The sequence below is a fragment of the Rhododendron vialii genome, chromosome 13a (genome assembly GCF_030253575.1).
Source record: "Rhododendron vialii isolate Sample 1 chromosome 13a, ASM3025357v1".
NCBI classification, from domain to species: Eukaryota; Viridiplantae; Streptophyta; class Magnoliopsida; order Ericales; family Ericaceae; genus Rhododendron; species Rhododendron vialii.
In genome coordinates, this window is record NC_080569.1 from 14,927,718 (window position 1) to 14,940,707 (window position 12,990).

Genomic DNA, 12,990 nt, shown 5'->3' on the forward strand with positions numbered 1-12,990 from the left:
AAGTCTACACACACAGCAGATTTGTGCACAGATTGTGCACAGATTTTGTTGTGGGGCCCACCACGGGTCCCACACAAATCATCCGAGCCGTTCATTAAATGTAAAACATTTTTTAAATGTCCCCGTAAAAAATAAGCTCAATCCAATACCTATAGGTGCTCGATCCAACCATATAACTTTTCATTATCCGAAAATCTGAATGAAAAGTTAAATGGTTGGATGAAGCATCTATTGGTATCGGATTGAGCTTATTTTTTACGGGGACCCTTGAAAAAATGTTTTACATTTAATGAACGGCTCGGATGATTTGTGTGGGACCCGTGGTGGGCCCCACAACAAAATCTGTGCACAATCTGTGCACAGATCTGCTGTGTATGTAGCAGGACTCCAAGTGAAACACCGACATTAAAGCCAACTGAAAACGCACGGGCAGCATTTTTATCTTCCAATGTTCTTTTTTTACTTCTTTCGTTTCCCTGCATTCCTTTCTACAGTTTTAACACCTTTTATTTCGGCACACACTTAAGATTACAGTTCTTCTTCTTCTTCTTCGCCTTCTGAAAGAGTAGAATTGCGCTACTAACCTCAAACCTCCGCATGCTTTTGCTGAAGCATTTAAAATAATCGAAATCATATTCGAACAAAAATACTAAAACAAAGGAATTCAGGACCTAGAGTACAAGAAAAAATGCATGGGACTTGAAATTTCTAAGCTTTTGGAATGGCACAGAATTAGAGAAGTGCTTTCAACTTGAGGAGAAACTTGCTCCAGTCCGCCTGGTTCTTCTGTAACTTCCTAACCACCGTTGACAATTGTCTTCTGGTGTCATTAAATGCACAGAATAGAAGTTCCTTTCGAAATACTAGGCTGCAGTTTCTTCTGGAGCAAGATTGTGTTTGTTCAACGCTGAGATTGACTGTGGATTGGGATTTGGTCACCTGTGGCTGCTTCTGTCTGTTGGTTTTCATTCTTCTTTGCATTCACGAAACAGCCCCCAGCATCCTCTTGCTCTTCTAAGTGCATGCAAGTGCCGAGATTCGTGCAAGTACGACTGCAAAAGTATGAACCAAAATTTAGAAGGACTGCTACAGTGTCAGTGTACATCTGAAAGTGGTGATATTATTACTCCCTCCGTCCCTTTTTAAGTGTCCTACTTCGTAACTCCAACTTATTAAAAAGACATCATCATTACACCTTTTACATCAACTTTTTCCTCTACTTTCCCTACTTACCCATCATCATTACACTTTTACTCACTAACTTTTCAAAATAAAATCTACTTTGAGGGACAAAATAGACAATACACCAACTTTTACCACCCTAACTTTACAAAATTGACACTTATTAAGGGACAACCCAAAATGGAATACTGGACACAAAAAAAGGGACGGAAGGAGTATTAACTATCACTGTTATGTTGTTATTACTATTATCATCTTGTTTTTAACTTTTCATGTTGGCGGGCGAGGGATCTGAATCAAGATACAACAAAAGCCGCGCAAGGAATTGTACACTTGCATTGTCGGAAAATATCTCTATTCACATCAAAATTGGATGTCAGAGCCAGAATTGTCACTCAAACTAATTAATGGAACATTAAGCATCTGGATTTGGCAATTTTTAGTAGAGAGAATGAGGGCTGATTGCCTGATACAAACAAGAGATGCTTTGTAAGGAATAGTCCATATTGTAGGGCACTGGAACATTTAGCCCATGCTATCCTGTGGAGGCTTCGGTCATGGTCTCGGTAATTTAACCGGACCACCATTAACCGAGGCCTCATATTAACACGGGCCTGTGTATATCCTTCTGTTTACCCGGTTGATATCGAGTCTCCTGTTCACTCTTCGAATAAATACCGAAGTATGCATTTCGTTAAAGCCTCTTGGAAGAATGTTGCATAGCAGGAGGGGACCAAGAGCGACGCGTGGCGGAAAGGATCAGAAGGGCCAAGTCTGGCCATGTGCTTCGTAACCGTCTTATCCGGTGCGTCATCTATGACGTCACCCGAGGCGGTTACCTAAGCGTGACCTCCACGCACTAGCTTGGAGCCCAAGTTAACCTAGGTCTATAAATACAAAGGGATACTCATCTTTGAGAGGTATGCCATCTTACCCTAACCCTAGACCTAAAAACATCTCTCCTTACATCTAACTTGATCGTCGGAGGGTCACTAGGCTATTCCAGCCTTAGTGACTTGTTGCAGGTTCAGCGGCGGAGGAACAGAGCAGCGGAGGAGAAGTACTAGTTCAGGCCAAGGTCCCTCCTCCTAAATCGAACCCCTACAATTGGCGACTCTGCTGGGGATCTAGCCACCCTTCCAACTTTCATCTCCCCCTTTCTGCTCCGTTCAAACGTCCAGAATCAAACATGGTGGAGATCGACGACGCACATCACGGTGGTACCGCCCACGGGCTCGGTTCCCTCGTGGACCACAGCCTGGCTTCTGGCGGAGCGGCCGCCCTTGGAAAGACCCACATATCCATCGGAGTTGGCGCCGGAGCGTCAGCTCCAGACGCAAGCCCATCCTCCGAGCTCCACTCCTACATCCGCCATCTCGAGCGCAAAATCGACGATCTCACGACGGTCGTGGACCGCGACAGACACGTCCGAGACGAGTTGGCGGAGATCAAACACCTCCTCATCTCCCCATCTCATTCCTCCGGGAGCCGCGGCGGAAGAACAAACCGTCGCACCCCCCCACGCAGTCACGAAGCCGGTCACCTGCTAGAGAACAGACCCCGCCCTTCAGTCAAGGATCGTCTTGAGTCACCAAGAGCGGTGGACAAACGAGCCCCAAAAGAAACATCGCGCAGGGACCGTTCTCGCTCTCCTGCGCAACTTCGAAGGAGACCATCGGCCTTTGACAGGCTCGGTGGTGGGAGCGTCTCTGCCTCCTCCACCCACTCCGTCCTTGTGGGCAGGACAGGCCGGGAATCTACCCCTAGCCTCACAAGGGCATCCAGGGGAGATGACGGCCTTGTCGAAATCCAGACTAGAGGATACCGCGAGCGCCTGAAGGGCCCCCGAGCCAGAAGTCCCATCGTCTCGCACCCCGGCGGCGCACACAGCAGGAGCCCGATAATCGAGCGCCTCGAGCCTTCTGCTCGGGATAGCTACCGACATCATCGCCAGGAGCGTTTTCCCAGAAAATCGGTTAGTATTGATCCAAAGAGAAAGGAGCACGAACGATTGGACAAACTCGTCCCCAAGAAGCGTACAGCGACTGAGCGTCCAGACGGCCCCGACCGTTCGATCCGACCTCATTGCGATGCGCGACTTGCGCGACTCACGACCTCTCCCTTCACAAGAGAGATCGACTCGGTTACCCCCCCCAAAGGATTCTCCCAACCCAAGTTTGCCAAATATGATGGCAAGACCGAGGCGTACACTCATCTAGTCCAGTATAAAACCGTCATGTCTCTGTTTCTTCGGAATGAACCCTCGGACGACGCTTTCCTGTGCAAAGTGTTTCCAGCAAGCCTCGGCAACCTGGGCCTCACCTGGTTCAATCAACTCCCGGCTCGGTCAATCTCCTCGTTCGACTCCCTCTGTGACGCCTTCATGGCCCGGTTCGTAACGAGCAACAAGCACGAAAAGGAGATCGACTCCCTCTTAGCCCTCCGCAAAAGGAACGACGAAACGCTTCAGCAGTACGCCGGCCGTTATTGGGAGTTGTTCAATGAGATAGAAGGTTGCGACGGTGTCATCTCTGCCCGAGGATTCAAGCTCGGTCTCACCTCCCAGGACGAGCAAGTCTACGACGACCTCGCTCGCCATAAGCCGAACTCTATGAAGGACCTTATGACTCGAATTGACGGCTGGTGTCAGCTCATCGAATCCAAGGCAGAGAGAGGCATCGGGAAGCCTACAAGTTCAAAGACATTAAACACCTCGGTATCAATACCGGTCCCCGCACCTGTCTCAACACCGAAGAAACAGGTCAACACAATCAAGCAGTCGCCGAGGAGGGACCGAAGCCAAGCGATTTCAACGCTGAAAAAACCGTCTTCACCATTCCCATCTACCGGATCATCGACCAAGTGAAGGACCAGCCCTTTTTCTCCTTTCCCAATCAAAAGCTCGGAACCGAAAATGGGAAAATCAAGAATCCCATCGTTCGATGCAGTTACCATAGCGAACAAGGTCACTTCACCACAGCATGCAAGCCCTTCAAGGCCTAGTTGGAACAGCTTGTTGCTGGTGGCCACCTCGGCAACTTCATCGATCATGAGAAGACGACGGCTCGGGCACAGCGGACCGAAGCTAATACCGAGGAAGAAGTACAGACAATCCACGTCATACACGGTCCCTTGAACCCCGAGGCCGCTCGAGTCATCCGGGCAGAGTTGAATGAAGCCTCCTCTTCCAAGCAGGTCATGTTAGTCGGCCCCGAACCAAAGCGCCCTAGAACCGATGACGGCCCCAAATGGATGATAACGTTTACCGAGAAGGATCTCGACCGCGTCCAGCTTCCCCACAACGACGCCCTTGTGGTCACACTACGCATCGGAAATTTCAACGTCCGTCGCGTCCTCGTAGACCAGGGTAGCTCGGCCGAAGTCATGTATTACTCTCTTTTTAAGGATCTGAAGATTCCCGAGACCGACCTCCGTCCCTCCGAAGTTCCCCTTATCGGCTTCAACGGAGCTCCTGTCTGGCCCATCGGTATGATCACTCTTCCTGTCCGTGCCGGCTCGGTAACGCTCGAAATGGACTTTGTGGTGGTCGACATCCCTGGCCCTTACAACGCCATTGTCGGTCGAACCTGGCTGCATAGGCTTAAAGCGATTGCCTCCACTTATCACCAAGTGGTACGTTTCATTGGCACTAACAGGCACCAGGAAGACTTGTACGGAGACCAGACCACTGCCAAGCAATGCTACGTCAACGCCGTTCGAAGCACCAAATAGACCTCCCGGGTGAATCTCATTGAAGCCCCCGAAGCCCCTGTTTTGGAGGACGTCGGTAGATCCCCCGACGAAAAAACCGTTGAAGACGTGGTCACCATCCCAATCACGGAGGACGGCTCCCGCTTCTTCCTTGTCAGTTCCTCACTTAGTGATACTGATCGGAATGAGACGGTAGCTTTTCTCAACCGAAACATTGAAGTGTTTGCCTGGACCCCCTATGAGATGCCGGGGCTCGACCCCTCTTTCATCTGCCACGAGCTCAACATCGACAAAGCCAAGCGACCGGTCGTACAGAAGGCACGACGGTCCTCTCCTATTCACTCCGAGGCCGTCATTGAAGAAGTCAACCGACTCCTAAACGCTGGGGCAATCAGAGAGGTTCAGTACCCCAAGTGGTTGGCTAACACCGTCGTAGTCAAGAAGAAGAATGGCAAATGGCGTGTCTGCGTCGACAACTCTAACCTCAACGACGCTTGCCCGAAGGACTTCTTTCCTCTTCCCCGTATCGACCAGCTCGTCGACGCCACCTCCGGACACGAGCGACTCAGCTTTTTGGATGCATACCGGGGCTACCACCAGATCGCCATGAGCGAAGGCGATATCGAGAACACCGCCTTCATTACCCCCCGTGGGATCTTCGGTTACCTTGTCATGCCCTTCGGTTTAAAAAATGCCGGAGCAACTTTCCAGCGAATGATAACCAAGATGTTCGAGCGATTACTAGGCGACACTATGCTGGCGTACATTGACGACATGGTGGTTAAAAGTCTTCGCGCCGGTGATCATCTAACTCACCTCGCTGAAGTCTTTGAGATTCTCAAGAACCAAAAACTCCGCCTCAATGCCGAGAAATGCGTCTTCGGCGTCCGCTCCGGCAAATTTCTTGGCCACCTCGTTTCCCGACGCGGTATTGAGGCCGATCCTTCCCAGATTCGCGCTATCGATCAACTCTCGGCTCCCCACAACAAGCGCGATGTTCAGCGTCTAACCGGTATGGCTGCTGCTCTGAATCGGTTTATAAGTCGCTCCTCGGACAAATGTCAGCCATTTTTCGCACTACTAAAGGGCAGCCGACGAAGCTTCAACTGGACAGAAGACTGTGACCGAGCCCTCCAGCGACTGAAGGAGTACCTTTCCACGGCTCCACTCCTCGTCACTCCTCAGAACCAAGAGGACCTGTTCCTCTACCTAGCTGTCTCTCCGCACGCTGTGAGCTCGGTGCTCGTCCGACAGGAGGGCCGAGAGCACCAGCCAATCTATTACTCCAGCAAGACCATGACTCCCGCCGAGACGCGTTACCTCCCCCTGGAGAAGCTCGTGCTTGCCCTCATCTCAGCCTCCCGAAAGCTCGCCCCGTACTTCCAGTCGCATCGCGTCATCGTACTGACCGAGTTCCCTCTCAAATCTCTTCTCCGGAAGGCCGACCTCTCCAACCGAATCTCACAATGGGCCGTTGAGCTTGCCAATTTTGAAATCCACTTTCAGCCTCGAACAGCAATAAAGGCTCAGGTGCTAGCCGACTTCATCGCCGAGCTTACACCGCCCAACGTATCCGCTTCGGCACCAACCCCGAGCACCGAGGCAGTACTCCAGGCCAGCCCTAGTACAGCATGGCAGCTTTTTCACGGAGATGTTTGGAAAATGTATGTCGATGGTGCCTCCAACAGCCGAGGCGCAGGTGCAAGCGTCGTTCTTCTCTCACCCTCCGGTGTCTTGCACGAAAGCTCATTCTCCATCAACTTCCCAGCCTCTAACAACGAGGCCGAATATGAAGCACTTATCTCGGGACTCGAGACTGCCGAAGCCATTGGCATCGAAGAGCTCGTCGTTTACAGCGACTCCCAATTGGTGGTTAACCAACTCTCTGAAGAATATGAAGCTCGGGATGATCGCATGCGTACCTACCTCAGCGCCGCAGTCCAGCTCATTCAACGCTTTAAAGCAATCAGAGTCGAGCATATTTCAAGGGAACAGAACGCCCATGCCGACGCCCTCGCAGGGCTCGCTTCGGCATTCTCATGTACCGGACACCGCTCCATTTCCTTCAATTCAATTGACAAGCCCAATTTTGAGCTCGAAGATCTACAAAAGGAAGTACTCAACATAGAGCTCGGCCCGAGCTGGATGGATGAAATCGTCCTTTACCTGAGGGAGGACTCCCTGCCCACTGACAAAAAGGAGGCTCACCGACTCCGAAACAAAGCTGCTCTCTTCTGGCTCAATCCCAACGGCAAGCTTTACCGAAGATCATTTACCGGGCCGTACTTATTGGTTGCGCACCCACATCAAGTTCCGGGCATCATCGAAGAGCTTCATGCCGGTGACAGCGGTTGTCACTCCGGTGGACGATCGCTCGCCCACCGAGCCCTCACTCAAGGGTATTGGTGGCCGACAATGAAGAAGGATTCTGAAGAGTTCGTCAAGCGTTGCAAGAAGTGTCAGATGTTCGCTCCCATTATCCATCAGCCGGCTCGGGACCTTAGCCCTCTTACCAGCCCCTGGCCCTTCTCCCAATGGGGCATGGATATCGTTGGAAAGCTCCCTGTCGCTCCGGGTGGATTCAAGTTCCTCTTAACCGCAACCGATTATTTCTCAAAATGGGTCGAGGCCGAGCCCCTGGTCACCATTGAAGAAACAGACGTCATCCGCTTCGTATGGCAAAACTTAATCTCTCGTTTCGGTGTGCCGTTTGCCATAATTACAGACAATGGAAGGCAGTTTACAGGGCAGAAGTACCGGGCCTTGCTTGACGAATACGGTATCAAATGGGACACGTCCACTCCGGCTTACCCCCAGGGCAACGGACAGGCCGAGGCGGCAAACAAAGCAATATCATCCGGACTCAAGCGACGACTCGAGTCACGGCGAGGAAAGTGGGCCGAAGAGCTACCCAGGTAACTCTGGGGCTACCGTACGACGCCTCGGCGATCCACCGGTCGCACTCCTTTCTCCTTGGCATTCGGAATGGAGGCGGTCATCCCACTCCAAGTCGGACTCCCAACAATGAAAACAGAAAATTTTGATGAGTCGGTCAATAATAACACCATTGCTTCGGACCTCGATTTAGCCGAAGAAGAACGGGACAACGCAAGGATCAAGCTCGCTTCATACCAACAGGAGGTTGCAAAGGGTTACAACCGAAGCGTGCGCCTCAGGTCGTTCAAGCCTGACGATCTCGTCTGGAAAAAGGTGGTGGAGAAGTCCAAAAAGCGAAAGCTAATGCCCAATTGGGAGGGTCCCTACCGAGTTCTCAAGCACCTCGGATCGGGTAACTACAAATTGGAGAAGCTGGATGGTTCCCCCATTGCTAAGTCATGGAATGCAAACAACTTGAAGAAGTTCTACGGATAGTGCTCGGTTACCGAAGCCCGTTTGGTCTTTATTATGTTGCATTTTCTTTTCAAAAATCTTGAAGGCAATCTGCTTATGTATTGACAATACTCCACCGAGTTTTAATGAGAATTATCTCTTCGGCACTATTCGTACACTGATTGTTTAAATTACTTATACTTGGTCCGTTCTTGCCCGGACCATTTTATACCGACTTCAGGGATATTGTTCTCCCATAGGTGATACCCTCGGACAAAATTCCCACCAAGTCGCCCAGGCCTCTTCGGTCGTCTTGATTTTTGGTCACTCGCTCTAAGGATACTCGGCCTCTCTCTCCGAGCCCCTTATACCGACCTACCAGAAATTTCCACTGTTCGGACTCGCTGCGTCACGAACCTATGGCAGAAGCCATACCCCTTCGTGACCCCCGGCCTACGTCCCTAGCAGTAATACCATCCCGCCTCTGCTCGATAAGTTCATTTCTATTAATACGCAGGGGGCGCGCAAAATCAAAAAATTCATTAAACATGTGGTTCTGATTCGGTCCCTACCGGCCCTCCTACTAGTTGGGGCTTCGGAACGAGTCACTTTTTCTTGATTAAACATCTTTTTTATGCTTGGCAAAACGATTCGGTTAACGCTTCTGTTAAACTTGTTTCTACAAACTTTTCAAAGTCCCACCGAAGCAGGGGCATCATAACCTAAGGAGCAAACCAATCAAACAAGCATTTCAAAGATAAAAACATTCAAGAAAAGAAGAGCATTCATTCACGAACAATAAACAAAAGGGTACTGCTTCAGTATCAAACAATTACAATCCCTGGAACGGCAAATTCCAAATGTCCGGAGCCGTCCAGAAAACCGACCATTCAAGCAAAAAATTAAAGTACTTTTCAGAGCTGCAAAGTATAAAGTTCCTATGCTTCATCAGGAAACAGGGGCGCTAAGGTCAGCTTGCTCCTCGGTCGCTTGGGGCTCTTGGTTCGGCACCTGCTCGCTTTCCTCCTCTGGTAGCACGAGCTCTTCAGGAGGGGGCTCAGGCACGGTTTGAAGCTCCGAACCCTCTGGCAGAGTAAGCTTGCTTATCAAGGCCTTGTGCCCGTACCGAAGTCCGTCCAAGAACCGATCTCTGAAGAGCTCGGCTTCTATCTCCCGGACCTGCTTCTTATATTCTACTCCGGCAGCATCCCAGCCTTCATCGTAGCCTTTGTTCCTTGCAAACTCGACCTCCCGGGCTCCAACAACCCTCAAGGTGTCAGCGTCCTCCTCAGCTTTAGTGGCCCTCCCTTCAGCAATTACCCGCTCCCGGTCGCACCTCTGAAAGTCGGCCAGGTAGAGGTCACAAGTCTCCCTCGCCACTTTCAGGTCGTCCTCTCTCTGAGCAAGGGTTTTCCTCAGCAGCTCTATCTCCTGCTCTCGCGCCTTGCATTGTTCATTCACCACGAGCGCCGGCCTACCAACACAATTAAAATTGATCAAAATTCCAACAATCGATCAAGGGGGTAAGAAAAGAAACTTTCAGAAGTAACTTACTTTCAGAAGTGCCTGCGCTATCTCTCCTGTCAGATCTTCGGTGCACCCCTCAATAGCTCGAGCGTCCTTCGGAAGAATACACGACCGAAGCAGCCCAAACGCCGTCCCAATGCTGGAAGACGCACTATCGGCGTGATGAATTAGGCGCCCCGAGTAGTGACGAACCTCGGGGGCCCAGGTGACCTCCCTCGCCGGAACACGAGTCCCCGTTTCGGTTCCCCCCCGGCTCTCCACATCTCCCTCGTCTCCTCTGGTTCCTGTCTCTTCTATCAAGATCGGCTCCCCGCTCCTTCCTTGTCCGAAGCCTTCTTCCTCGGTCCGAGCCCTCTTCTCCGGAGGCTCCTGAGGAGAAACAGGGATCACCCTCGAGGTTCCGGCCCCCGGTGAGCCAATCCTGACGCCAGCACCCCGTCCTCGTGGCCTCTGGCGCCGAAGGTTGAGCACTTCTCTTCCGCGACCGCTCATCTCGCCACTAAGTCCCGTCTTTTCTGGGGTCTCCCGGTCGATTTCTTCTCGGATCACGCCTCAGGGACTAGAATCACCAACTTCGTCTTCTGTCGCCCCAGCTCCTCCTCTCCTACCTTTTCCTCTTCCTTGGCTTCTTCCTCGGCCACGTCCTCGTCCCGCTCGAGAAACACCTTGCTGCCTCGGCTTCTTTTTCAAATAGCCGGTATAGGTCGGTTTGTATCCGAGCAGATCAGGTGCATACCGACTCGTAATAGGAATGGCGTAAGCAGCTGTTATTTGTGCTCGGTTAGCCCTTCCCCGAAGCTCTGCAACGATGCCCTCGGCTGAAAGATAGGCAATGGAAGAATCAGTATACAATGAGGAAATAAAAATGTGCAAACATAATAAAGCTAAAAAGATACTTCTACCGACCAGGAGCCCCGGTTTCGAACTGAACTGTGGTGGCTGTGTCCGCGCTTTCCCGGGCCCAAACATAAAATTCCCGGTGACCGATACATAAATACTCGCCCACTCTTCCGAGTCGGGAAGATGGTCGATAAGGAATGTGTCGTATCCTGTCCTACAGGAGAGGTAGTGACGGTCGCTTTCCCGGTTAACTCCAACGAGGTATACACCGAAGAGCTCCTCGAGTCCGAACGTGAGGTTGTATTGCCTCCTCAGCTCTATAATGCTCGTGATGATCCGGTAGGAGTTCACCGTAAGCTGAGAAGACGTGAGGGAGAGGGCTCGGAGAACCCTTCGGACAAACTGATGAAGGGGGAATCTAACGCCCCCCTCTGTGATAGCCATCAAGGGGAAGATGAGTGCTCCCTCCCTGTGAGGAAGGTCCTTGGGGTCGCTGTTCGGTAAAATCTGAACGTCAACGTCATGAGGAACGCTGTATACCCTCTTGAATTCAGCATAAGAAGCCGAGGCGCCGTCAAAATACTGGTTTCGGTATGGGCATGGCCTCATCGCCCTCCTGCGTCCCCGTACCTCCTCGGGGGCATCCGCGAATGGACCCGGACCTTGGTTCGAGGTACTTGGGGCTTCCATCTCTTGGGAGTCAAACGTCGTCACCTCACGAGGAGCTTTCGAGTGTTTGAATGGTTCAACACAGTCGACTGGAGTCCGAAAGAATGCCTTCTCCCGAAGTGTCTGGCGAATATCCTTGGGAATTTCGATAGGAGAAGAGCCTGAACTACTGGAACTGTCCGAAGAGAGCTCGATGACCATTCGCTTCTGCCTAACCAAGGAAAGGAATACAAAAAACCCGTTAGCTATATGCTCAGGGAAAAATCAAGGTCTAACGCTCGGTGCGGAATGGTCATCGCTCCTCGGAGTCCTCGGGCAATCAATTCCTATGAAGGCGCTTCCCTCTTGGAAGAATTTCTAAAGATCAGAAGTCCATTCCCTTGGGATCAAGATGAATCTAGGTCTCGGGATGAGTTTTGGCCTCGGGATGAATCTAGGTCTCGGGATGAGTTTAGACCTCGGTAATAGCGTGAACAGCACTGGAGAAGCCCAGTGCCGTCTTGAACCAGACAGCGGCGAGCAGTTGCTCAGCTAGAACAAGCGCAAGAAAACGGCGAAAAACTCAAAAACAATGGTCAAAACATGAAGAATAAAGCAAGGAGATCGACATACCTCAAGTTCGTGCAAGATCTCCCAACCAAAACGATCGAAATCTCGATTGAAAGCTGGAAGTATACGGCGGCGGCGGTTCGACTTCAGAAGCGGAGGAAAAGGTGACGATCTCACCTCTGTCTCTCCTATTTATAATGGGAGAGATGGAAAGCTGCGCGGGAAACGAAGCGTCGTGCACCGAGCCGTTAGATCATCGACACGTGTTATCATCGGACGGCTAGTATCAAGGACTCTGCACCGAGGACAGGCGCCGGATATTCAGACCTTAGGCATGTTGACGCGTGTCACCGAAGCGACGTTTCGTACCAATCAACTGACATGGCAATTTTCTACAAATACCTTTCTAGACTTGGCAATTTTCTTCTCTGATTCAGCTTTGGCACGGGATTGCCGATGACGTAAGATGCCATGATACTGCTTTGCTTTTACAAACGCAGGCTCCTAAATTGCCTCTGATGGCAAAGGAACACCGGCTTGCTGAATTCCCATCAACTGAAGGTGAACCTGAAATTTATTGCCAAATGACCTTAGAGCAACAACACCAGCATAGGTAAAGAGCAGGTTTCGGTAGAGTAGCTATGCAAATCAAAGAAAACCATGCTACAACAGATTAGGTATTTATCCATCCATTATACATTTTGCTACAATTCTTAGGCACTTTTGGCGAAGTACTGTTGCACAGCAAAAGACTAAAAAAATGATTTTTGTTTCCTTCATCTACTTTATCTCCTCTCTCTCTCTCTCTCTCTCTCTCTCTCTCAACATTTAGCCTCTTCTCTCTCTACTCTTTATAGGTGAAAATGTATATTTTATTGAGTGTTAGGTAAAATAGATAGTGTTGATGTAGTTGTGAAAGAAAAAGTTGATAGGTAAAATAGAATTGTGAACTATTCACAAGGTATTTTGTCTAACAACTGGTGTACTTGCTCTTAGGATCTAGTTTATTAGAAATTACTGCTATTTTTGACATGCAGTGAGAGAAAAAGGAAACCATAACAGTTACATTTCAGTTACATCCACACTTGACTTAATAACACCCAGCAAAACGTTAACTCTATACTCAAGATTGTAGTCCTATTCAAAATTCTAGCCACAAACATGATTGATGCACACATCTAC

The 12,990-nt window shown here is 50.4% G+C and overlaps 1 pseudogene; it reads right to left on the bottom strand.

Moving 5' to 3' along the window:
* Window positions 1–394: 394 nt before the first annotated feature.
* LOC131313904 (nuclear transcription factor Y subunit A-7-like) lies at window positions 395–12,986 on the bottom strand (annotated as a pseudogene).
* Between the last annotated feature and the right edge of the window lie 4 nt (window positions 12,987–12,990).